This window comes from Natator depressus, chromosome 1 (genome assembly GCF_965152275.1).
Source record: "Natator depressus isolate rNatDep1 chromosome 1, rNatDep2.hap1, whole genome shotgun sequence".
In the NCBI taxonomy this organism is placed as follows: domain Eukaryota; kingdom Metazoa; phylum Chordata; order Testudines; family Cheloniidae; genus Natator; species Natator depressus.
Window position 1 is genome coordinate 235,677,508 of NC_134234.1, and position 25,593 is coordinate 235,703,100.

Genomic DNA, 25,593 nt, shown 5'->3' on the forward strand with positions numbered 1-25,593 from the left:
TGGAACTTTTCTTCATGAGAGCTCCCACTGTTCCTACCATCAGTAGAGTTGCACCAGTGATACCAGTAGGAGGTATTTCAGGAAAAAGACAGTGCCTATGCTGCAAGGAATGATGGTTGAGTGATTAGGGTATTACTCTAAGACTTGGGAGGTTCAAGTTCTTTTTCTACTGCAGAATTTCTGTGTGATCTTAAGCAAGTCACTTAACATCTCTGTGCCTCGGGCTCCCTTCTGAAACTTGAGGCTAATAGTACTTCTCTACCATGCAGGGGTATTCGGAGGATAAATAGTTTACAGATTGTGAGTCACTCGGATACTAGGATCCTGGGGACCATATCATACTTATGAGAGGGAGAGACATTTGCCTAAGTTAGATAGAAGGTTGCTGCAGTAACAGGACCTTCGAGGGAGGGGTTGATGAAAAGTAAGAAATAGGCATTCTAGAGAGGATCTCAGAGAGCTCTTCACCTCACACCTGTGCCAGCTCCCTCTGGTTTTTTAGGAAACAATGCAGTATGTGTATAGAATGGGACTTAAAAAAAAAAATTGCTACGGTATTTGGATCCCTTACTTATTGGAACTATTTCAAGGGTTAACTTTAACCAGTGTTGAATGCATTTGTTTATTTGAAGTTCATCGCTTTGAACTATATTTCACGATGAACTAGATCACTTTTAAAGTGTGTTGTGATTGGCAATAGCGGTTCACAGTCACGTTATAAATTGTGCCCACGTGCTAATGGCCCTTTAGCGTTACAGGTTTGACTGTCAAGACCCCTGGTTACACTGCATGTGTGTTCTGGTACTGTTAAAATATGATTCAATTTTTGTAGGGCAAAGGAAACCCAGTTGTGCTTGAGCATGGCTCAAGGATGCTCTTACTGTCTCATTCTTGGTACTAAATGGATTTTTTGCTTTAATGGTGTCAGGAGACAGCTGTGCTAAATCAGTTTCTCCCAATATGGTTGTATTCGTATTACGGTACATGGGTTGTAGTAGCAACTCATGACACAAAGCAAAGGTGCTTTCTACTTGTCTTTCATCCTGGCCCTTAAGTGATCCCACATTACCAGCTCTTTAAATTTGTGTGGCTGTGGTATCATAAATCAGATTAATATTCTTCAGAGACTAAGCTAAAGGAGTAAAATTGAGTTACTTAAGTCAGGATGCTAGAAGAGATGTGGCGTCTTTTCTGCCCCAAGACACACAAGCCATTTCTTGTTTTCAGAACAGTCAGGGGAATTAAATGTTTCTGCAGAGGCCACTTTACAATTTTATTTGAGGCAACCTTTGATTAAAACAAATGGCCAAACGCGCACACAACCCACAATGACCGCAGTAAGTGCCTTGCACAAATACTTTTATGTAAAAGGGTTAGAATCATCAATAATTAACTTTGTTAGATGGTGTAATAGATTTTAGAAAGAAAATTGTGTCCAAGCCTGTTGAAAGTCAATTGTGGGTCAGTCCAGCTGACAAAGTGATACTATGCCCAAGGCCTTGGTAGGAGGGCTGTGTATGTGCTGTGGTGTATGTGTGCCAAAAATCATATGATCCTTTTGATAGGAGAGCTTCGTACAACAGTCAAATTTTAGGCAGGGAGAGCAAAAATAATTAACTTTCAGAATTTCACTTCAAAAAATATAGCTGGCTTTGAAAATGCAAACAATCCTTAAATGCTCCCTTCTGTACAAAATTCTTCACATATTGATAATGAGATAGAAAGCCCTTTTATTTCTTGGTTGATAGTTCAGTTCCTGACCAGGGGCCCAATCCTATCTAGAGCACTGCAGGTGCAAGCCTCTTCCAGCACAGATCTCCCTGAGGGGACCAGCCCAGCAGCGAAAGGAAAATATTCTTTGGTCTGTATGACCTGTGACAGAGTGCTGAGAGCTAACTGATGTCCCAGCACTCTGGTCACTTAAGCTCTGATTATTTCCCCCCAGAGAAGACTTTACTGAGGAATTAGAGTACTTAATTACCTAATCTGACTGTGGAGTGGGGGCATGAAGGAGTTAATTGTCCCATCAGCTGAGAGGGGTAGTTAAAAAGCACTGGAAGGAAGTGCAGAGAGGGAAATACTAACAGAACTGAGGGAAAAGGGGTCTTAGGAGGGTGAGTGCTCTCTTGGGAGAACAGGCTGACATCTGAAGAAAGTTGTAGATAGAGGTGTTGCATGGATTATGATGGTCGTGGTACTATTAATAAATCACGTCGAGGTATTCGCAAACAAGGTGTGCGAGACTGTGTGGGATCACATGACATGAGCGTAGCGTACCCTGTTAGATGGTCTTGTCCACTCTAGGAAAATCAGTACCTCGTTTTTAAGCAATGATTTAAAAAAAAAGGAAAAAAAGGGGGGGGGGTTCTCAAGCTGCTTTTTTCATTTGGTGGTTTTGTAATAAAAACCTGCGCAGGTTTCCAAGACAAGGGAGTAAAATCACCTGAGCCATGTCTCCACTAACATTTCCAATCTAAGGATCAGCTGCACCATTGCTGAAAGATGGATACTAATTTTTCTAGTGGAGCTGCATCCCAGGGCTGTCAATTTGGCACCTCTCATGAACACTAAATCCACTGGAGACAAAAAGAAACATTGCATGGAAGAAATTAGCTGACTTTGTGCACTGCTGTATTTTATGCCAGGTGAACTAGTGCAATCAAATCAGTATTTTAAATTGAAGTGTCTGTAATTTGCACATTTTAGAGGGTTTTTTTTAATTACATAAAGAGCAGCAACTCTCAGCTTACATATATTGGCATGTATTTTTGCTGTGTACCTGGCAAAAACTCAGCTGAATTTTTATAAGATCCATATTAATATGCTCCCATTTAGAGGGGTGAAATCATGCTCTGAGTGTCCAATATTGATTGATTTGGCTTGTGTGTCCAGAACTAATGGCCATCAGAGAGAAATTGATACATTTTTAAAAAATAGTATTTTACTTGCGAGTAGTTAATAAGAGATTTTTGTAGTTGGGTTGTATTGTTTCACAGCTGACTCTGGTTTGAAGCTGTTTCAATCAAAATATTTTAATGGGGTTAAAATACAGTTGTTAAAAATCTGGCATACATTTTAATGCCCACTTAAGATCTGGATTATAAATACCGAATCTGTAAATTAGTTGCAGATGCAGGGTAATTTTTCACTACTACACAACCTAATTTATTAAGGAATAAGTGTGTGTTGGTTTAGCAGATGGGCGTTGAACTCTTCTTCCTTAACCAGCAGGGTAGGAATGGGTAGGATTGCAGGAATAGGTCCTAAATGAACTCTCTAATTTTTAAGGAGCAGCTTTACATCCAAACCTTCTTGTTTGAAAGAAGGCAACACTTCACTATGTGCATGGATCTTCTAGCATGGGAGAGAGGGGGGCATGCAGGAAGGATCCTCATGGCACCATCAAAGGCACAAAAATTTCCTCCTCCAAGTTAGGAGTTGATTGTATGGTAGAATTTCCATATTAGGAGGTTGAGAGAATGTGCAGCTGTGGCCTAGTTAGAAGTTCTTTGCTTCTGAAAAATCAATATGAAGACACACACTATGCCAAAGTCACTCAGTGGGGGTGCTGTCAAACACCCATTTGAAGAGAGAGAGTCTGTCTCTGTCTGTCTGTCTGTCTCTCTCTCTCTCTAACAAACAGGGTTATGAATGAAACACTGGACATCTTGTCTGATCTATGTTCCTTTTGGACACTCATTGATTTAGCTGTGTAGAGATGACGTGTATTTGTCACTTTTGGAAGTCCTTTCTCAGTCCACGTGTGGAGTGACAGGAAAGTGGTAAAAACTGTTTTCCTTATCAAGCAAGACTAGTGCTCCATCAGAGCTGTGTGCCGGGGCAGTTTAAATATTGTCTCTTAAGCAGAGTAAATGGTTTAATTTTGGACAGTTGAATCAAAATAGCAACATGCCTGTAAAAAGGGAGTCGTCAAAATCAATAATAAAGCATGTGCATGTGCTCCAGTGCGCACCCTTGTAATCTATTCTGTTGAGAGATTTTCATCCAGCTCTACCTTTGAGCTTCCCAGAGCATCCTGTCTGCTTTGTCTCCCTTGGTTAGATTCTATGCTCCTTAGGACAAGGATTTATACAGTGCCAAGCACGTTGTCATACTTAAGAAATAACATTGACTACAAAGTCTGGAAGATCCTTATAGACTAAATTAATGTGTTCATGTAATATGTTGTGTACTCAGAAAATGCTTTACTAATTAGCAATTGCTAAAACTGTTAAAATGTCCCAAAACACATCACAAACATTATTAAGGTTAAAAATATTGTATGCAACTTTTATATTTAAATATAGTTTATTTTAAAATGTGAATTGTCTTAGGTTTTGAAACTGGGATTTTAAAAAACATCCTTTAGGCAGCATTGTGTAACTTGTGGAGAAGGGGGTGGGGAAAGAGTCAGGATTCCGGGAGCCTACGTCCATCTCTGCTGCTACGGATTCGTTGCATGCACCTGCACTCTGAGACAACTTCTCATTTTACCAAACTTAGAGGGTTGTTGAGATGGAATTAATTATGGTTTGTAAAATTCACTTTGATCCTACAATAAATTGTTGGCTTTTGCAATACACAGTACAGTGTTAGCAATTATCATAATTATATATTAAACCAATTTAAAAATGACCTGTTTCTGGTTCCCAGTATTTTCATAAGTCATTGATGTAAGTTCACCTTTAGGTTGAACGGGGTTAATTTTTTCCTCCAATGGATTTAAAAAGAAAAATTAACTTATCCACGTAAATGAGGGGAAATTCCAATGATTACCTACGCCCATCGTGACGTTTTACAAAAGGGACACATGATAGTTGAACTGCAACCAGTCTGAAGTTCAAGAAACTGCTCCTTTAAAGATCCTTTGGATACTTGATATGTGAAAGTCTAAAATTATGGATTTCATTTCTAATACAACATAATACAATGTGCTTTAGAGGAATAGTGTGATGTCTTGCTCCTGGAGATACAAAAAACTGTGAACCAATAACATGCAGTCTGCTTTAATTGAAGAGTCGTGTAATTTCTGTTAATCACAGAAATTCTTGGAGGAGAGTTTAAACCTGAATTGTAATGGTCTTTTGAATAAAAGTGTAATAGGCAGCAAATGATTTTGATGTAGTCTGTCAACAGTTAGTACCATTTCTTAGTTCAGATTCTGATGGGGTCATTAGGGTATTATATTAACTCAGTTTGTATTATAACTTTTATAGCAGAATCTGAAACTTTTTGCCATCATTTTGGGAGAGGAAAATTCTTTCAGTGCTGTATTTATTTTGAAATCCTGCATAGCAGGTTGGTCTCTGTTATACATAAATGCTTAGTCCGTATTCATAACCTTCAGGATTTTTTTAAAAGCAGTGTCATAAAGGGCTTCTTCGGCCACTTATTTAAAAAACAAACAATTTTTCCAGAAATAATTAAGATAAAATGATGGACTCCTTATGCTCTTCCCCTATGATAATGTTTCTGTACAAGTCTGCTTATGTGTAACATTTAGGAAAATATCAGCTAACCCCATCTTCCAAAAAACTACCTCCCCCATAGCCAGGAAATGAGATTGCTGTGCTTATTACTTATTTTTTCCATCTTTTCTTGACTAGAATCTTAAGTGTTTTGCTGTGTCTTTGGTGGGTGTCTGTTTGGTCGATTGACAATCGATGTGGAATTTCCTGCAACATTCTCTGCTGAACCTATGACACCTTGCTGGGTGAAATGTCACTGTTCTTAAATATTTGTGCACATACTGTATTTATAAAAGGCACTGAGTGCAGTGCTATGGAAACACTCTTGTATAGGTGCAGCCCTAGCTGTTTTGCTGGCCAGGGTGGAAAACCTCCCCAACCAACAGCCAACACGAGGAAGTAATGGGGGGGGGAAGCAGAGTGGCACAGTGCCTTGTAACCTCCTTGAAGTTGGCACCCAAAGCGACTGCCCTGCTCGTTTGCCCTAGAACTGGCCCTTGGGATATAGTGTCATACCATGTAATGTTCAATGCAGATGTCTAAATTTCAGCCGGCTAAAGGTAATGTATACATTTTGTATTTTCAATGATTTTGTTTATTTCATTGTAAAAAGTGAATTGAATACGGATGGGCCATGCAAATATCTGAAGGTAAAGAGAACAACTGATGTGGTACCATGTGAAAGGTTAAGGTGGGCAACTGGAACTGGAGTCTTTGCATGTGGTACTTGTTGGTGAACCCCCACTGCCGTGGGGATGAGAGGAGAGACCATTACAGATCGTCACTCTGTTGAAATCATCAAGTCTGCTAAATTTTATTAACTGTTGTAGCCGGTGAGTTTGCCATGTGCTATTGTAACATCAACAGACCCCGGTCATTGGTGGGCAGGATCGAACCAAGGACCTCTGGAGCTTAGTGCATGAGCCTCTACCGCATGAGCTAAAAGCCAGCTGTTGGTTAGCTAACGCTGTAGAGCAGACTCATTTAACTCTCTCTAAGTGGTCTCGGTGCCACTAGATGGGACAGAACACCACATTGAGAAGGTGTGGGGGTTACACTTCCATAGTTGTCAGAGTATGTGCATTTAATAAATATAGGCCCAGGTCCTTGGCCCTATCCAGCTGCTTGCTCTGTCCAGGCAGTGTAAAGTAGCTGGATAGCTGCCTTATAGGGCGCCTAGGGATGCTCTTGAAATAGAGACTCTTCAGTTAGCATAGAGCCAGCATAGCTGGCTGGGCAATATGGGTCATGGCCGTATCATGTCATACTCCCGTACCCCCCCAGCCAGTAGAATGGTCACTATTTCTGCTGATGTAACTTAGAGCAGCTGAAGGGAAGCTGTAAGTTTAGGTCAAAGACCAAATCTGCACCCTGAATTCTGTGCCAAGTGTAGCTCCAGCTGGAGTCAGGGATCTAGTCCATAATTTTGAAGAACTGTTTGATGTAGAGATTTTGGCTCTTGCTGACTCTGGATTTGTCAGTCAGCTGATGGCCATTTGGGTTCATGGTAGCCATTTCTCAGCCATCATCTGCTTCAATGCTTGCTAACACATTGAACAAGAGCATGGGTCTTATGGTAACCATGTAGAATGGATACCATGTAATACAGTGCTACTTCTGTATGTTGTTTTATATGGTTAGCCAGGTAGATAGTTCCAAAATCTTTTTTAGGGAAAAGGGAACTCTGGTACATCAGGAATGGTGTGCAACTGTCCTTAGAAAGAAAGAAAGAAAGATTGCTAGTAATTTAAAAGCCCTAGTCTAGCTAAGCATGTGCTTAACTTTAATTGCCTTGATCCAGCAAAACCTTTAAGGATGTGCTTAACTTGGTGCACATGTGCAGTAGTCCCACTGACTTGAGTAGGGCTACTCAATTATAGGGGTGATAAGGTACTTTGCGGGATTCTATTCATTTTGGATCTGATCCATCTAAGGATTGTGTAGTTAAACTAGGAATTGATGAAAGAAGGGGAAATCCAGCAAATGACTTGTTTTGAATTGTGAACTAGGTTCTTAACAGATATGGAAATGTGGAGTTAATGCATCAGAGGGAAGGGGAAGTTCAGGGTAATGGCATAGATGTGACCAAGAAGTACAGATTCCAGATATACAATGCTTGCAAGTGTCCTAGCTAGATTGTTTTAAAAATACGAAGTCTATCAACTCTCATGCTTCAGTTGTTCCTGCTGATTGCCTGCAGGAGTTAGGAAGGCATATTTTCCCCTCCCTATGATAAAATCTTAGAACTCAGTTGGCCACATAATGTGTTAGAGGATTGAGCGTTTCTGGCTCTCTGTCAGTAAGTATTGGCCACTGACAAAAGGAGGATACAAGAGTAAATAGACCAGTGATCTGCTCCAGTCTGATACATCCTACATTGCTATCAGAATATATATTATTGTAGTTTATGCTGTTCTAGGACTATTCAGTTCTCTATTCTCAGTGTAATGTTTTGAAAGTATTCCGCATTTTCTTCAGGTAGTGTATACTAATTGGTTTCTGCTTTAAGGAAAAAAACCCGAGGTATATTTATAGCTAATATTGTCATTTTAGTTATAGTATAAAAAGGTTATGATTTTTCTTGTATGTGAGCACTTAAAGTAATCTCTCCATTTAAATGCTAGTCTCTTGTTTAATGGAGCAAATTAGTTGAAAAGGGAAGAAATATTCCTCAATGCAGACATTGATCTGGCTTGAATATTGTTTGCTGGAAAAAAACCAAAAACCACTGTCAGGTACAAAGGGCACAGTCAACTTAAAAATCACCTTTCTGTCTGAAAATGTTTGACCTATTGTTGTTGCAGGAAATTCCTAAAATTTCTATAAATGATAGTGGTTATTGAGAAATTTTCTCCCTTTCATTTTTTCATCTCTGTGCACTTCACGATTCTGTTTGTATAAGCAAATTCACTGTTTTCCTCTGTGTAGTTAGTTGGTCAGTTTCCCTTCTTTGTGGGAAGAAAACATTTGGTTGTTAAACTGCTTATACTAGCAGGGAGATTCAGGGGCAAGTGCAGTGCCTGAAACTAATTTTTAACTTTTAAAACAAAAGAATGACTAGTTTTCAAATCAATACATTTGGTCCTTTTAAGCCATAGCAGATTATGAATAACTAGCTGGAAGAGATCTAAAAATTTTTAATCAGTTGAGTATTTTTAACAGATAATAACCTGGACTATGCTTACCCCAGCAATTTTCAGGAGAAGTAAAAAGCTCTTGAATCCATTTAAACAGCCTTTGAGACCTTAAATTCCTCTAGCTTGAACTCTTTATATTGCACTTGTACTAGTTGGGAATTTGACAAGTAAAAGTCTGAAAGCTCGGGCCAGGAACAATCTAATGTAAAGACAAATTTTAAAAATGAACTCTGTGTATATTAGGATTCTCTTTTCCCTTGTAATTCTGACACAGATCAGTGACCATTTTCACGAATAAGGTACCTAAAACTTGGAAAGGACATTTTTGGCTAATAGCGCTAGCTGTGGTGTCCTGGTGAAATTCTGACTTCGGGTAATTGCATTCTGTCTAAATTCCTATTGTCTCAAATGGATACAGTACCATTCACTTCTTACCCTAAGCTGCTGTGTAATGTTGCTGGTGCTATTACAATGGCTAATGGCATCACACAAAGTGTGGGTATTATTCAGAGGTGGATAAAGTAAAATGAACCCTGTGCACTATATAGACAGTAACTCTATAAATGGTGTACAATTCTGTAAATCTCTTGATGCTTGAAAGAGAGACTCTGTATGACTCTCTTTTGGCAGGGGTACTTGGGAGAGGTTGAGGCATTACTGTGTTTTCATACAATGTGTGTGGGGTGTGTGTGTGTGTGTGTGTGTAAATGTAAATCAACTGTCCTCCAAAAAGCATAGGTTGAGATTTTCAAAGCTGAGTGAGAACTTTAGCCCATACAATTCCCATTCAGGTCTATAGGAGCTGTGTGGCTAAATCCTCCTGTCAGCTTTGAAAATCTCAATCTTAGTCTCTTTATCTTTTAGTGTTTTACTCAGATAAAATGTGTAAAGTGTTTTGAGTGAGGAATGAAAACTGATTTGTGTTTCTTTAGACAGTAATCAATTGCCGTGGTATAGTTTAATGGTAAACTTGGTGCTGGGCACATGGCTTTTGAAAAGACTGTACTCAGTGTCTGGATATTTGCACTGTGGCATGGGGGAAAAACATTCTTTGCATTCCAAATATTCAATGACTTCTCTTAATTCTAAATCATTCTCACTGAGGTAAGCTTGCACAGCTAATCTGCCTATCTGTGTTCATTTCCGATTTTTCAGTTATATACATTATACTTTTTTTTTTAAACACTGCACACTGCTGTAACTGAATATGGACTGCTCAGAAGCAAAGTAAATGTTTACTTATTAAGCAAGTAAAGGAAATCTTGGTTACCGCCCTTGAAAAACTAAGTGAGGAATTTCATGCAATATGTAAACTCAGACAGGGGTTCCCACCCTATTTTTTTGACATGAGGTTGTGTCATCTAGACTAGGAGTGGGGTTTTGAACATCAGTCAGAAGATTTTATATTAAAAATTTGTTTTCTTTTAATAGATCTGAGATTGAGCTCAAACTAATTTATTTTCTGTGTTAAGACTTCTTAACTAATTATTGAAATAATTGCAGATCAAAGTATGTAGCTGTCATTTTTCTTTTTGATTAGAGAGAGAGAGACTGAGTGTGTGTGTGTGTGTACTGGTTTCAGAGTAACAGCCGTGTTAGTCTGTATTCGCAAAAAGAAAAGGAGTACTTGTGGCACCTTAGAGACTAACCAATTTATTTGAGCATGAGCTTTCGTGAGCCGTAGCTCACGAAAGCTCATGCTCAAATAAATTGGTTAGTCTCTAAGGTACCACAAGTACTCCTTTTCTTTTTGTGTGTACTGGTTAGCATTAGAATGTTGACTTTGTACCCTATTGACCGTAGAGTTTATTAGCAATACCCTCGTGTTGTAAAAGAAGCATTTTGTTTTCGTAAGAGTTTAAAGCATTAATACTGCCAATACCTTTTAAAACTGCAGAATCTGATTACTCTGAGCTGATGAAAGCATGATTATCACAGGAATTTTCAAGCTGGAGAAGTAACCCCAACAAAATCTAATCTACCATGCTTATACATTTATATTTGTTTAATGACCAAATACAGGTTGAACTTGGCTGTGAATTCACATACTTCATCCTGCCAATTTCCTGTATCAATGTTTGGATTTAGTCCCCAAAAGAGTGGAATACATAGCCCCTAATATCTGTCATCATATAGTAAAGATTAGAAGCAAAGCATAGATTTCCAGGGAGACACTGATATACATGAATGGAAGCAGTTTTTTTTTTTTTTTTTTTTTTTTAAAAAAAACCTCTTGCATAGATAAAATGTGTTAGCTTCAGTTGGTGTTTGCCTAAATCATGCTTTCTAGAAGATTTATTTATGGTCAATTTGTAATACTTGTTCTGAGGGTATGAGCTATGTACACATAATATTTCTATAGTGCCTTCTGTTCAGGGATCTTCTAGCCATTTAAAATCAAGCTTCATATATCTGTGTGAGGAAAATGAGTTAATATTCCCAGTTTGCAGATTGGGGAAAGAATCTGAGACGTCAGTTCTTCGGTGAGGCTCATGGAGAATATATCAGAGGAGACTAGAATAGGGGTGGGCAAACTTTTTGGCCCGAGGGCCACATCAGGGTGCAAAACTGTATGGAGGGCCAGATAGGGAAGGCTGTGCCTCCCTAAACAGCCTGGTCCCGCCCCTAACCACCCCCCGGGACTCCACTTCCTATCTAACCCCCCCCATTCCCCATCCCCTGACTGCCCCCCCCCGAACCTCTGCCCTATCCAACTGCCCCCTGTTCCCCATCCCCTGACTGCCCCCTCCCGGGACCCCCCCACCCCTAACCGCCCCACCTGGGACCCCACCCCCTATCCAACTGCTCCCTGACTGTCCCCCCAAAACCCCCTGCCCTTTATCCAGCCCCCTTACCATGCCTCTCGGAGCAGCATGTCTGAGAGCCTTGCTGGAGCCAGACGCGCTGCCCTGCATGAGCGCGCAGCCCCGCCACCCAGAGCTGCAGGGGAGGGGGGGACAGTAGGGGAGGGGCCAGGGGCTAGCCTCCCTGGCCAGGAGCTCAGGGGCCGGGCAGGATGGTCCGTGGGCTGTAGTTTGCCCACCTCTGGACTAGAACCTAGATTTTTATTTATTTATTTATTTTGTCCTAATCCTGTTCAACTGCTGGACAGGCTCCCACTATGTGCGTACCTACATATCTGTATGCTTGAGGGGCAGGATCGTAGCGACCAAGATTTTCAAACATGGGTAGTGACTTTGGGTGCCCAACTTGAGATACCTGAAAGGAGCCTGATTTTCAGAAAGTGCTGAGCCACTCAACCTCTGAAAATCAGGCTTTATTAAGTTGTCTCAAGTTGGGAACACGAAAGCCGAAGCATTCAGAATCACTTGTCAAGTTTGAAAATCTTGCCCAATATCCTATATATTTCATCCTTCAATATGTAAGACACTACTCTACGCTTTCATAGGAACCATTATACTGTGTCACGCATAATGAACCAAATACCACACGTGTTGTTCTTTCACATCTATTTGGGGACTTCTGTGTGTCATCTAAAGCAAATTTAAATATCCATGGCTCACTTGATCTAGAAATGTATAGCATTTTTCTTGCTTCTTTTCTATGCTAGCCTAACAGAACATTCATATTGAAGTTATGCTTTCCCACTGATTTCTGTAGCTATCATTAACTGCTCAGTAAAGACCAGTATTGGAAACCAGGTAACTCATCAGTAGCCAATAAAGGACACACTTGACTTAGGAAAAAAAATCAAAGGGAAAATATTCTACAGTGTTAGATTTGCAAAAAGAAAAGGAGTACTTGTGGCACCTTAGAGACTAACCAATTTATTTGAGCTGTAGCTCACGAAAGCTTATGCTCAAATAAATTGGTTAGTCTCTAAGGTGCCACAAGTACTCCTTTTCTTTTTGCGAATACAGACTAACATGGCTGTTACTCTGAAACCAGTGTTAGAGTTACAATCCTGCCTTGCTTTTTAAGCAAGCCATAGTTTGTTCGGACTCATTGAAGGGGACCCGGAGAGAAGGTATATTCATTGAAGAGAAGTGTGACATAATTGGATGCAGCCTTCTGGTTGGAGAGGTACCATGGTAAGCAGGTGAGAAGGCCACTCTGACTGTTCCATGAGTCATTAGTGTCCATCAGAATGGGCTTGTAGCAGAGGTCCTGTCTCTTGTCCCCGCCCAGCATCTATGAAAGATCCCCTCTCCAGCTGTGTCAGCTGTGGGTGGCTTTTCTTGCTCTCAGCTGTCTGTGAACATCTTTCCTTTCATCACAAAGTGAGATGCTACAACTAGTGCTAATGACAAATAAAGATCTGTACCTTGAAGTGTGAGTTTGCTGCACAAGCTCTGTGCATTTCCCATTGCAGCAGGAGAGGGGAGAGTGAACAGCTAGGACCAGGGAGAAGCATATGGCTCGTCTGAAGGAGCATGCAGCTGTGGAAGAGCATGAGACCCAGAGGCTATGGCAGGGAGTCAGTATGCTTTTGTAAAGGAACCCCCAACCGTAGAGCACAGAGCAAGGTGCCGCTCCTGCCAGGCATGTACACTACTGCTGAGATGCTACTCTATGGTTTGTTCTCTGATATAAGTTCAGTTGCCAGTGGAAGTCTTATAGGCAGTGTTGTTGTAGCTGTGTCGATCCCAGGATATTAGAGACAAGGTGGGTGAGGTAATATCTTTTATTGGACCAACTTCTGTTGGTGTGAGAGACAAGAAGAGCTCCGTGTGGCTCGAAAGCTTCTCTCTCTCATCAACAGAAGTTGGTCCAATAAAAACTATTACCTCACCCACCTTGTCTCTCTAGTGGAAGTCTTGAAATCTCAGTCCAAGAACAGTGAGGAAGCTGCCTGTGCACTGGTATGCCTAAGTGGTTGGGTCTGGGTGGAATAAAGGTGTCCCAGAGATGTGGCTAGGGGAGAGGACTGTGTTAGGACACTTTCCATCCCCAAAATGAGTCACCTTGCAAGTACTCCCTCCACTGGGGCATCTCCTGCTCTAAGCTGGTATTGATAAATAGTTGTGGCCAGTCTAGGGAAATTCCTGAGGAGTTGTGCATGTATTTTCCTTCTCCTGTGTCCATGGCAATGGCAACAGTGACCTTCAGGTCAGGAATTTCCTGGTGTTTAATTGCTGCATTGAAGAGCCTTGTTGACTTTGCCTGAGGCCCTTAACCCAGCCAGTCATTAGTGTCCAGGAAATGCTCTCTCTGTCAGTCATTATAATTTCTCTTAATTTGAGCTGAGACAACTTTATTAGTGTGTCCTCAATTAAACAGAAGAACAACATAGATTTGAGCCCCAAATAATTTAGTACACATTTCGAATTAGTTAATCTCATCCAAACAGTGTACCAGAAAGTTACCACCTTGCCAAAACAATACATCGGTAACTTATTTGTTAGGAGCCAGGCCCCGTTGTCAGAGGCCACATGCAACAGAAAAATGAGTCAGAATAGCGGGCAGCAGCCCAAGGATCAGCTGATGGTTGATGGCTGCCTGCCTACTTGGCTGTCATGGAGTCGGAAGTGGGAGGAAGACAATTGCCTATCCCATGGGGACCAAACGGATGTATCTGTCCCAGGAGTAGGGACAACAATTTAGTGCATCCAGATAATTAAGACTAAAATTTGCCTTAATTCTCGGTAGTCATTAGTGATTCTCCTGTAACTTTTTAGTCATTTGAGTTCATTATATTACTTAGAAGATTTGTAAGCACCTTCTTCAGCAATGTAACAAACCAAAGTCCAAGGTAAACTATGACACCCTTTTGATTCTATTTCTGGCATATAGTGAGATAACGAAACTCCTTGCGGAATGTACGAAATGCTTTGTACTCTGATCTTCTAGTTCCCACCCATTTATAATCATGGCATTTTTGCCCGTAGTCATTTGTAGCTAAGATTTTAAAAGGGTTGAACAGTTATTCCTTTAGGCTTGTCTGTTGGACTGAGCTTTGATGAACACTATTCCGTATAAGAAGCCTTTATAATTTATAGTTAGGGTTTTTATTTTGATCAAGCTACCGACCATCATTTTCTGTTTACGCCATTAGACTGAAGGAAGACTGTGTGCTGCTGAAGAAAACCGCCACCTGGATCAGGACTGAAAATAAGGTTTGAAGAAAAAATGCTTGTTGTGGTTTCAGAGAGAATTTGTCTTTTGTCAGTCTTTCAGAACTCATTAATAGCTGTCTAAGCTATGTCTGCATTACTGAGGTAAATTAGTGTATTAGCCTTGTTTAAGTGACAATGCTAATTTAAAAAAAAAATCTTTTTTTGCCAAATACCAGTCAGTGAATTTTGACTTTTTGTGGCTTTGCAATGCATTTATGAACTAGTCTTCTTATGACTTTGTTTCGTATTCAACATATTCAGATACCACAAGCAAACAAATGTCTGTCAACATAAGGTTGTAAATTGGTATTTGACCTTCAGAATTAGTTATGCAACTAGTGGATTTGACCACATGTTCAGCAAGAACTATATGTATTTGGTCAAATTGTTTTAAAAGTTCTGTGAATGCTAATGTTGTGGAATACTGGCCAGTCATGCTGAAGCCCTAGTATTTGCAAAACATTTTACAAATGATTTTTTTCACTATTCAGCCATCTCCAATAATAAATGCTGTAGCTCTGTTTCAGTGCATTTCTGCTTAAGCTGTTCATTCAAAGCCTGATTCGAACGATACAGGAGGCAAGTGAATAGTATATGTTTGTATCGTAGTCGGCTATATGTGGCACTTCCTGTTTTAATAGTCCGTGGGACATGGGAGAACCTTTTACTGTAAAATGACTCATCTTGTTCAGGAATATATATATATATATATATATATTTTTAATGTGACATTTAGAGAACGTTTTCAGATTTGGATTCGGGGCCAGCATAAAATGTCATGGAGTGACACACTATGATGAATCTGAGTTCTCGATGAAAACAGCAATGACAATGTTAATATAAAATGTGCAAAACATCTAGCAAATCCATGGTTTCAGCTTGAAATTGAGTGGACAAAAAGAATATATTTTTCTGATTAAATTCTGCGAGTGGGCGTTAATGATTTTCAAAATGCTGAAAGAATCTGTTCTGTAGCCTTTTTGTTCTTGGCATCTCCAGCTGTATTACAACAGCTCAAATTCTGTTTCACTTCTGTGCTCTAAGATTTTACCCTACAACATTTGAACTAAATGGTTTCAAATTCTTTCAGTATTCTACAATAGAAAGTAAAATTGTTAATTCACAAACAGAATAATTTATTTTTTGATAGATTTAAAAAATATTAAAAAATCACTCTGAGGATAATATGGATATTTTTAAAATGCCTCAAGGTCAATAAAACTATGTTCTGTGCAACTGACTGTCTTTCTTATTTGTATTTAAAAACTCCATACCAAAGAATTCCCAGACACTGCACTGAGTGCCCTGGATTACGCATGCGTTTCATAGTACAGATACTGAGAATGTGCCAGAGACTTGTGAGCAGAGTTAAAAGGGCTGAGTTAAATGTGACCTGAAGGAGAATGGGGAAAAGTAGGTATGCTGCTTTTTAACAAGGTGGTAGTGGGCGTAACAGAAGCTTTTTTATATAATGAAGGCTTGAGGAAACAGATTTAAAAAAAAAAAACTGATTTGCTTTTTAAGCTAGTTAGCAACTCAGTCATCAGTTGTCTTCTCATGAAGAACAGGGTAGGCCAAACCTGAATCAGCACACCTTTTATTCTAAGGAATCATCTTAGGTTTTCAAGAATGGTCTGTGGTTAAAGCACTGGACAGGTGCATGTCAGATCTGGGTTGAGTTCCCAGCTATGTTATAGATTTTCTGTTTGACCTTAGGCATGTCACTTTTGCCTCTGAGACTCAAATTTCCCCCAGACTTATTTCCCTTTGTCACAGTGGTGATCTGTTTTAAAATTTATTAATAGTGTGAGGCCCTCAGGTAGTAGTGTTGGGAATTGTGTAAATGCCCTGGTAGAATTTAAAGAATCAAATATAAAAGCACCATACTCTTCCCCCGCCCCGCACACTTTGCAGGTAGGAAAAATCTTCAGATTCCCAAAGTTTCTAGCATTTTCTTTAAAGGTTAACTTACTACTACTGTGTTTCAAGGAACACTATATTCTCAACCAGTTTTGCATATTAATGGCGTTGTGTGTGGGACATAATTACAAAAATAATCAGACTGGCTATTCATTTCCATGATTAATTGAGGCGACAACACAGATAAAACTGGTAATTATTTTTATTTAGCTGAAATCTATGGGGGAGGGGGGAATTGATGACATAAGTACGGGGAGGAAGAAGTAGTCACCATTTTCAACTACTTTAAGCACACACAGGTGAGCAAGCCTACTATTACCTACTATTTCAGGCAGCTGTCCAAACACCATGAGTTGGTTTAGCAACTGTAGTATTTAACATTTTGGTACCTGGACTGTCAAAGGCTGTTAAAACCCCAGATTTGATGCATCTGTTTTTTAAACGTATTTTCAAAGCCTTTGTCATTCTTTGTGTTAAGCAAATACTGTTGAAAAGCTTTAGGCAATAGGTATTTAGTTTATAAAGATGGATACAAATGAGGCTCTTATTTCTATATATATTTTTTTTAAAACCAGAATCCTTCTTTAGTAACAGATCTATGTAAATGTGCAATGGAAGAAGAATATTTTGTGCTTAGAAATACTTTTTCTAATGAAGTTGTTGGAAACAATGAAGGGAGTGTGCATATGTTGGCGACTCTGCCATTTTGACAAAATGACAAACTCCAAAACCTTTGCGTTAGTGGCTGAAAAAGGGCATGATTCTAGACAGAAGGTCCTAAATAGATTTTTATAAAGCAAGCAGTCAGGCAAATTACAGTGCAGAGAATCCTGTGTGATGATGACACAAAGATGGATTACAAGCTGTCAGGAACAGTATCCATGATAACGCAAACCTGGTGGCTGATCTTTGTGACTTTTTCCTCACCCACAACTATTTCACATTTGGGGACAATGTATACCTTCAAATCAGTGGCACTGCTATGGGTACCCGTATGGCCCCACAGTATGCCAACATTCTTATGGCTGACTTAGAACAACACTTCCTCAGCTCTCGTCCCCTAATGCCCCTACTCTACTTGCGCTATACTGATGACATCTTCATCATCTGGACCCATGGAAAAGAAGCCCTTGAGGAATTCCACCATGATTTCAACAATTTCCATCCCACCATCAACCTCAGCCTAGACCAATCCACACAAGTGGTCCATTTCCTGGACATTACTGTGCTAATAAGCGATGGTCACATAAACACCATTCTATACCGGAAACCTACTGACCGCTAAACTTACCTACATGCCTCCAGCTTCCATCCAGGACACCCCACACGATCCATTGTCTACAGCCAAGCTCGAAGATACAACAGCATTTGCTCCTATCCCTCAGACAGAGACAAACGCCTACAAGATATCTATCAGGCATTCTTAAAACTACAATACCCACCTGCTGAAGTGAAAAAACAGATTGACAGAGCCAGAAGAGTACCCAGAAGTCTCCTACTATAGGACAGGCCCAACAAAGAAAATAACAGAACACCACTAGCTGTCACCTTCAGCCCCCAACTAAAACCTCTCCAGCGCATCATCAAAGATTTACGACCTATCCTGAAAAATGATCCCTCACTCTCACAGATCTTGGGAGACAGACCAGTCCTCACTTACAGACAGCCCCACAACCTGAAGAAATACTCACCAGCAACCACACAACAAAACCACTAACCCAAGAACCTATCCTTGCAAGAAAGCCCGATGCCAACTCTGTCCACATATTTATTCAAGTGACACCATCATAGGACCTAATCACACTAACCACGCCATCAGGGGCTTGTTCACCCACACATCTACCAATGTGATATATGCCATCATGTGCCAGCAATGCCCTCTGCCATGTACATTGGCCAAATCGGACAGTCTCTATGCAAAAGAATAAATGGACACAAATCTGACATCAGGAATCATAACATTCAAAAACAGGTAGGAGAACACTTCAACCCCTCTGGCCACTCAGTAAAAGACTTAAGGGTGGTAATTCTGCAACAGAAAAGCATCAAAAACAGACTCCAGTGAGAAACTGCTGAGCTTGAATTAATATGCAAACTAGATACCATTAACTTGGGTTTGAATAGAGACTGGGAGTGGCTGGGTCATTACACATATTGAATCTATTTTCCCATGTTAAGTATCCTCAGACCTTCTTGTCAACTGTCAATCAAGACGGCCCATTTAATCTCTACAAGTTTTTTTTTTCTCCTGCTGATAACAGCTCATCTTAATTAGCTGCTTACAGTTTGTATGGCAACTTCCACTTTCTCTCTCTTTCTCTTTTTCTCTTTCTCTTTCTCTTTCTCTCTGTGTGTGTGTGTGTGTGTGTGTGTATGTATGTATGTATGTATATAAAAATATACTCTTCTTACTATATGTTCCATTCAATGCATCCGATGAAGTGAGCTGTAGCCCACGAAAGCTTATGCTCTAATAAATTTGTTAGTCTGTAAGGTCCCACAAGTACTCCTGTTCTTTTTGCGGATACAGACTAACACGGCTGCTACTCTGAAACGTGTGTGATGAACTGTTAGTGGAGTTTTGCTCAGTGCTTAATTTGCACCATGGCTGAGCCTCTGCACCTCTAGGATTAGCAGTTCATAGCCCCGACACCTAATTGCTTGAGCCTCATCACCTCTTTCATTACAAATTAAGCACTAGTTTTGCTATATCAGGACTCCACTTGATGGCTAAAGTCCTCACTTCTTTTTCCCAGAATTGCCTCCTTTTCCACCTCAAAGTGGAATATTACAACCTAGCTTCAATCTGAGACCATGTTGAGTATGTAGGGTTGGCAGTTAAGTGGGGAAAAAACATCTTTTTGATTATTAATTTTGCACATCTGTCATGAAAACCATTGAGATACAGAACATGGACTCCCAAAAGGCTGTATTTTCAGTTACTTTCTAAAGTGGAACCACATTCGAAATCTGAGATATTAAGCACAGTAGGATCTGGAAATACAAGATAAAGGTGACAGACAACCTTTTACTCTGCCATTGGATTTAGTTGCTTATTTTCTCAAATTTAACCCCTTCACACATTACATTTAAAAAAAAAAAATGTTCAGGAGTAGGAAGGGCTGAGAGGAAAGTAAAAAGGCTGAGGGTGAACATAGAATGGGGAGCTGCTTGTGGGGGTAGCTGGCTGAGAACTTGTATGATCCAAGGATTACGTTGGAATAAAAGTGAAGAAGTCCTTCATATATACAGCCATTTCTGATGTACCGGCAAAGCGTTGCATTCGGCTTGAAGATAGGTTTTTGCATTGTCTGGCTTGTTGCAATGTTTTAATGTGTCTTCTCAGTTTGGGCGTGGGTGCAGTCCAGACCAGTGAGGGGTTGTCATCACTTGCCCTGGAACCCTGGTGCTTTGCTGATGTAGCTCCCAACCTGGGATGCTCCCAACCAGCCTAACAGCAGGCCGATCACACCTTGAGTGACTGTGTGCTTAGACAGCCCTAGTTCAGCAGCTCTGACCCCAGCAGCCTGTCTACAGCCCTGCTTTGGCTTCCACCATTGGTTACAACCATTCACGATCCCAAATTTTCCCAAAACTATGTGATCTGTAAAGTCCAGCCCTCTCCTGGAAAGTTCAGGGAAATAATGTTAGTTTGTTCCTCTTAAGACACAAAACACACCAGCTTGCCACATTAACTGGAGTTAACATTCACTTTAATTTAAACATAGCACCCTTGGTACATGTTAATAGTGTAACAAGTTTTAAAAAAGAAGATAGGATATGAAGTGAGCTCAAGCATAAGAGAGAAAGTTAGAAATGGTTACAAACAAACAAAAGTGAAAATGTCCATCCAAAAGTCTAAAACTTAATCTAGCAAGGTATAATCTTTGCCCTTTATAATCTTTGCCCTGTTTCTGCCCTGTATTGAGTTTCCAGCGACTTCAGCCCCCACTTGATGGGGAACCCATCTTTCTCAGCTTGCAAGAGCTCTGTTCCCTTATGTCTGTCTACTGATGGATGCCAAAGATGGCTTTTGTTTTTGCTTATATCTTCCAAAGTTCAGTAACTTTGTTTCAAGAGGCAGGATGGCTTAATGCTGTTTTTCTCTACCTGTGGCTTCCTATACTCTGTGTATAAATGGGGCTTCCATTAATTTCATTCCACCATGCTTTTAATTTATATAGAACAGTGGCTTTCAACCTTTCTTTTCATTTGCGGACCCCTAAAAAAATTTCAAATGGAGGTGTGGACCCCTTTGGAAGTCTGACATAGTCTGTGGACCCCCAGGGGTCCACGGACCACAGGTTGAAAACCAGTGACTTAGGAGACAAGTAAAGAGCTGCCTTCTCTCCTGTCTGGGAGGGAACCTGTTTCTCCCTGTTTGGCCACAGACTTTAAGATATACTATCATTAAATATCCATATTTCCTCATAAAGTGTTAATACATATATTTCACAATGACATTAATCACCAGTGCATTATTAGCTCTCAGAAAAGACCTGACTATACACTTTTATAATACAGTAATATTATATACAATCAATTGATTCAGTTCCGTATCACTTGAGGTCCAACCCCATCCAGTTAGTCTTTATAGACCAATAAACCTTTGAAATTGATTCTTCTAAGGATTACCCCTCAAAGTAAAGTTTATTCAAGCTGTGAAGAAGGCAACATGGAGTCTGGTGGTGACGGAAGCTCCATGCCCTTTCTTCACCCACTTGTGTTTGCTGTAATGCCAGTTATTCTGTTTCCTGTCATCTCCTCCCGCTGCTGTCTTGATGGTCCTGTTTACTGCTTATATGTAAATTCTGGTAAACACATATTCCTTTGTTTAGGACAGTCCTGTTTAACAGCTCCCCCGACATACCTGGTTTACACACACTTCAGTCATAATTCCAGCATATATTTATAACTCTTTGTACCCATCACATACATATATCATACAAGAATATTAGTGACCAGGGAGTTACTAGTTTTCAACTGATACCTCAAGGCATATTTTGTACAACGATTATTACAGTAGTGTGTCTGGTGTGAATAAAGGAGTGCTTAGTGTGACAAATGTATTTACAGGATAGTGGTATAACTCCCCATCAAGATCAGGGCTCCCTTGTGCTAGGTGCTGTACAAACATAGAATAAAAGATGGCATCCACTTGACAGAGTTTACAAACTAATTAGATAAGGCAGACAGACAAAGATAGATGGCATACAAGCAAAATGTAATTGTGTTACCTTGGAGTAGCAACTGATGATGTACCATCCTTCAAGAAGTTAAAATCTTTAAACCAGAACAAGAAGGACAATGATAAAGAAAAATGCAATCAAAATGTTTGCGGATACAGAGACAGAAAGCTTAGTGCTACTTATTCCACTTGTGCTGGGAGCATTGGCAAAATATTCTTGGTGTTACTTTGCACATTAATGGAAATAAACAATATGCTACTGCTGGCCCCTCAGGGATTTTGAGGGATGTTTTCTCCTAACCAGTCTAACACATGCCTTCAGACTGAGAGCACATGAACTGAGTACTGGGAAGGCTTTATCTGTGAGAGAAGCAGTGAAATAAGAATATGCTTCCTGTGATCAAGGATGCACTTAATGCAACTGCTCAGAGCACAGGAGGGGCAAAATAAACCAGGTGACAATGGTTTAGAAAGATGATGGAATGTAACAGCTAATGTCAAGGAAGTCTTACTCGCCCTGCTGTCTAGGCACACAGGATCAGATCCAAAGCCCACAATGTACATTTTTGTGTTTTGTTTTTAAATATTTGCAAATAGTAGATGATAGTTTTCTTACATTTCAACCGTACAAGTAACTGTAATACATTTCCCTCCTGTTGTGTAATTCAGTGAACGTGACTTATTTTGATCAAGTGCTAATTGTAGTCAGACCAAATGAATATAACTGTATATTTTCTTTGTACACACACACACACACACAGAGAAAATTTATACATGTATGTAAGTGATATCCATGCAATAAAATGGAGAGGCATCTGAAAATATAATTTATCACATAGTGCACTTATTCACGTCTGTTACCACGTCACTTCTCCGTTAATATCTTTCCCGGGGCTTATTCTCACATTCCAAATCTCTGAGCAGCTTCAAAGAGCTGCCTGCCTTTTTTAAAAAAACTAAGGGTTTTGTTGGTTGTTGCTGTTTTTAAGTTGGTCTTTAGAGAAATATTTCATCCGTTCCTCAAACTTGGATCCCCCCTGCCCCACATTACTCTGGACAAGGACCAGCAGTGGCACAGTTCAGTCCTGGGGCAGTGACAGCTTTCTTGCCCATAAAAACGTTAATTGCATTCACCATAGCTAAGCTGATTTATAGTAGCGGGGGCTCTGGCCTTCTCTGGGAGGTTATAGAGAATAATACTTAATCCGTTGTAGGCATTTATGGATTTTGGGAGTTTGAACCTCTTAGTTAAAGTCACAAACTTGACAGAACAGCAATTGAATGAAACTTTTATTAGCAATTAACAAAGCAGCATTTTAAAATGTTAATGACCTAAAAATTAAAATGTAACAACACTGAAAGTTAGGCTTAGTAAGTTTTGCCAGCATAGGTATGTCTGCGGGAAGTGTGGGGGGAAAAAAAAAGCCACGCCCACAAAAACCTTGGTGTAGATGCAACTATGCTGACAAAAGACTGCTTCTTTTGGCTTAGCTAATGATCAGGGAGAAACTCATTCTGTCAGCATACACTGCCTCTCCATTAGGGACCTCTACCAGCATAGCTGTGCCACCAAACATTTGAAGTCTAGACAAGACCTGAGTGTTTTTCTAACCTGCCCCCATGTTCAAACACTGCCATCACGTAGGCAGGGAAAATATTTAGTTTGAATTCAACCACTCACTCCTTAAAAAGCTGGAATACAGAGAGAATGGGTAGCTCTGAAGATTGGTAACAACACAGGGCCTTGCATTTCTAGTGTCCATGCTGTTGGTTTTTGATTGGCTATTTGGTGGCTTAACATGAAATGCATTTGTCATCTCATAGGGGCATATCAGTCTTCGTGCTAATTTAGCACTCTTTCTAGTAGTTTTTGGAAGAGAGGCCAAGTATTAATAGACAGGGAGACTGAATTCTTAAAAGTGAACTGTGAAGGTAAGTAAGAATTATGCTTTTTAATACAACCATATGATGTAAAAGACAGCCTCAACTTCAAGGGAAATCCTGCTTAGTTTTGTTAGAAATCTCAGCTCTTGACACATTTAAGGCTGGAGGACTCTGAGGGAATGGAGAACTGGCATGGAATAATAACACATGCCCTTAACCAAGGTGACAAGGAAGATTCAGGCACATTAGGAAAGAAACGTGGGGGATGCGCTTCCTGTTCTGTGGATAAATAGAAGACTTCAATCATGAGTGCTGTCAAGCCAGAACATTTCATGTGCACCAAATCCACTGACAATGGTGAGTTTTGTTTTTTGAATCCAGGAAAATGTAGTTATCAAGCCTCTAGTCCTGGTTTCAAACTTCCCTGTATTAAATTCTTCAGTAGATTTCTGCCACCATTGTTTCCTTTTGTCTTTGAACTTCCCTACCTACTCTTTCCCCAGTTTCCAAGGCTGCACATCAAACCCAATAATGTATTCCTATTATTCAGGGTCATAATACACTTTCAAATATTAATTCCTCATTTTCAAACTCAGTCTACCCCTTCTAATGTTTCCTGTGTATGTCACTGAAAAAATACTAACAGATGCCAATTACATTACCACAAGCTTTTATTGCCAATTCCTTTTAAGATCATTAACTAACCAGTACTTTAAATACAATAAGTCCCTATGTTTGGTTAATATTACATGATGTCGTACTTTTGCCAGGCCCCTCTTTCTATTAAGATGGTGTCAATGTGTTTTTCAGAGCTTAGAACGCCTTAGAAATTTGGCACTGAAACCTGCTTACCAGATCTTTTTTTCCAACTCACGTGTGTTCTTTGTTACTGTAAGGTTTTTCCTTAGAACTGCTTGCTTGGGTTTATTCTCCTTTAGGAAAAAAAAATTACAGCCTTAAACTGTGGAACTACTTTGAAAAGTGGTTATGTGGAAGAGGCATTGTGAGGTTCCATGTTTGTATCCTGATGGTTCCAGATCAGGCATGCTCAGTTTCCATGTAACTGCAGACTCCGCCTGGGCATCTGAGAGTCAAGCCGTACTTTTTGTTTTGGGCATCAGTCACAAATCATAAAGCTTCTGCTGACATAATCGTGCTCTCGTGACACCTTTACATCCCATTACTTTGCATTGGGTTGCACAGCTGTAACTGATTGATTGTACAAGTAAATGGAAATGAGAAAGCAGTTCTGTTTATACAAGAGAGAACAGAATTGTAGCTGTGTTGGCACGGCTCTGCTAACAGGCAAATATGTAGTATAGTCTTATTTGCGTCGCTAAAATCAGCATCTGCTCTTGAGTATCACCAGGGAGCTGATCTGAGTGTGGTGGTGATTTTATAGATCTGTTTATCAGAGTAGAACTGCTGCCTGCACTTTTAGAGCATTGTGGTTTCCTTGGAGAAACACCCATAAACAATGAAAGAGACTTAAAAACTCATTTGTGAGGAAAAGACATACAAGAAAGATTGTTCAAACTTTAAACCCAACAACTGTAAAGTTTCCCTTTAACCAACAGCACTGACTACTATAGTGTTCTCCAACTGGCTCAAGGGCCACATATCCTCTGGCACCTGGGGCTGCTTTTGTCACAGTGGTGAAATATCTCTGTCTTCAAGCAATGAAACTTCCTGCTGGCTAGAGTCTGTTAGGGTTTTCAGGGGCTTTTTTGACAAGTTAAAACTAAATAAGCACCCCCCTCCACACACACACACACACACACACAACTCCTCTCTGTATCTTCTGTGCCCATTACATTTGTTTTGTAATCAAGAGTTTCTTTGCTTTGGATTCAACTGTGGCCAAAATTGCTAACGGATGCTAAAATTGGAGGGTGGAACTGTACCATAAATAATTGACC

General features: G+C 40.0%; 1 protein-coding gene across 6 annotated transcripts in view; it reads left to right on the top strand.

The window, feature by feature from the left end:
* Nucleotides 1-25,593, top strand: part of EPS8 (EGFR pathway substrate 8, signaling adaptor) — a 199,289-nt gene that overhangs the window by 55,684 nt on the left and 118,012 nt on the right. For 4 of the 6 annotated variants that reach the window (XM_074938382.1, XM_074938416.1, XM_074938391.1 and 1 more), the window contains exon 2: nt 14,622-14,682. The exons of the other annotated variants lie outside the window; for them this stretch is intronic. The gene's annotated coding sequence lies outside the window, so the exon portion shown is untranslated. The remainder of the gene's footprint in view (nt 1-14,621; nt 14,683-25,593) is intronic. 6 annotated transcript variants of the gene reach the window in all.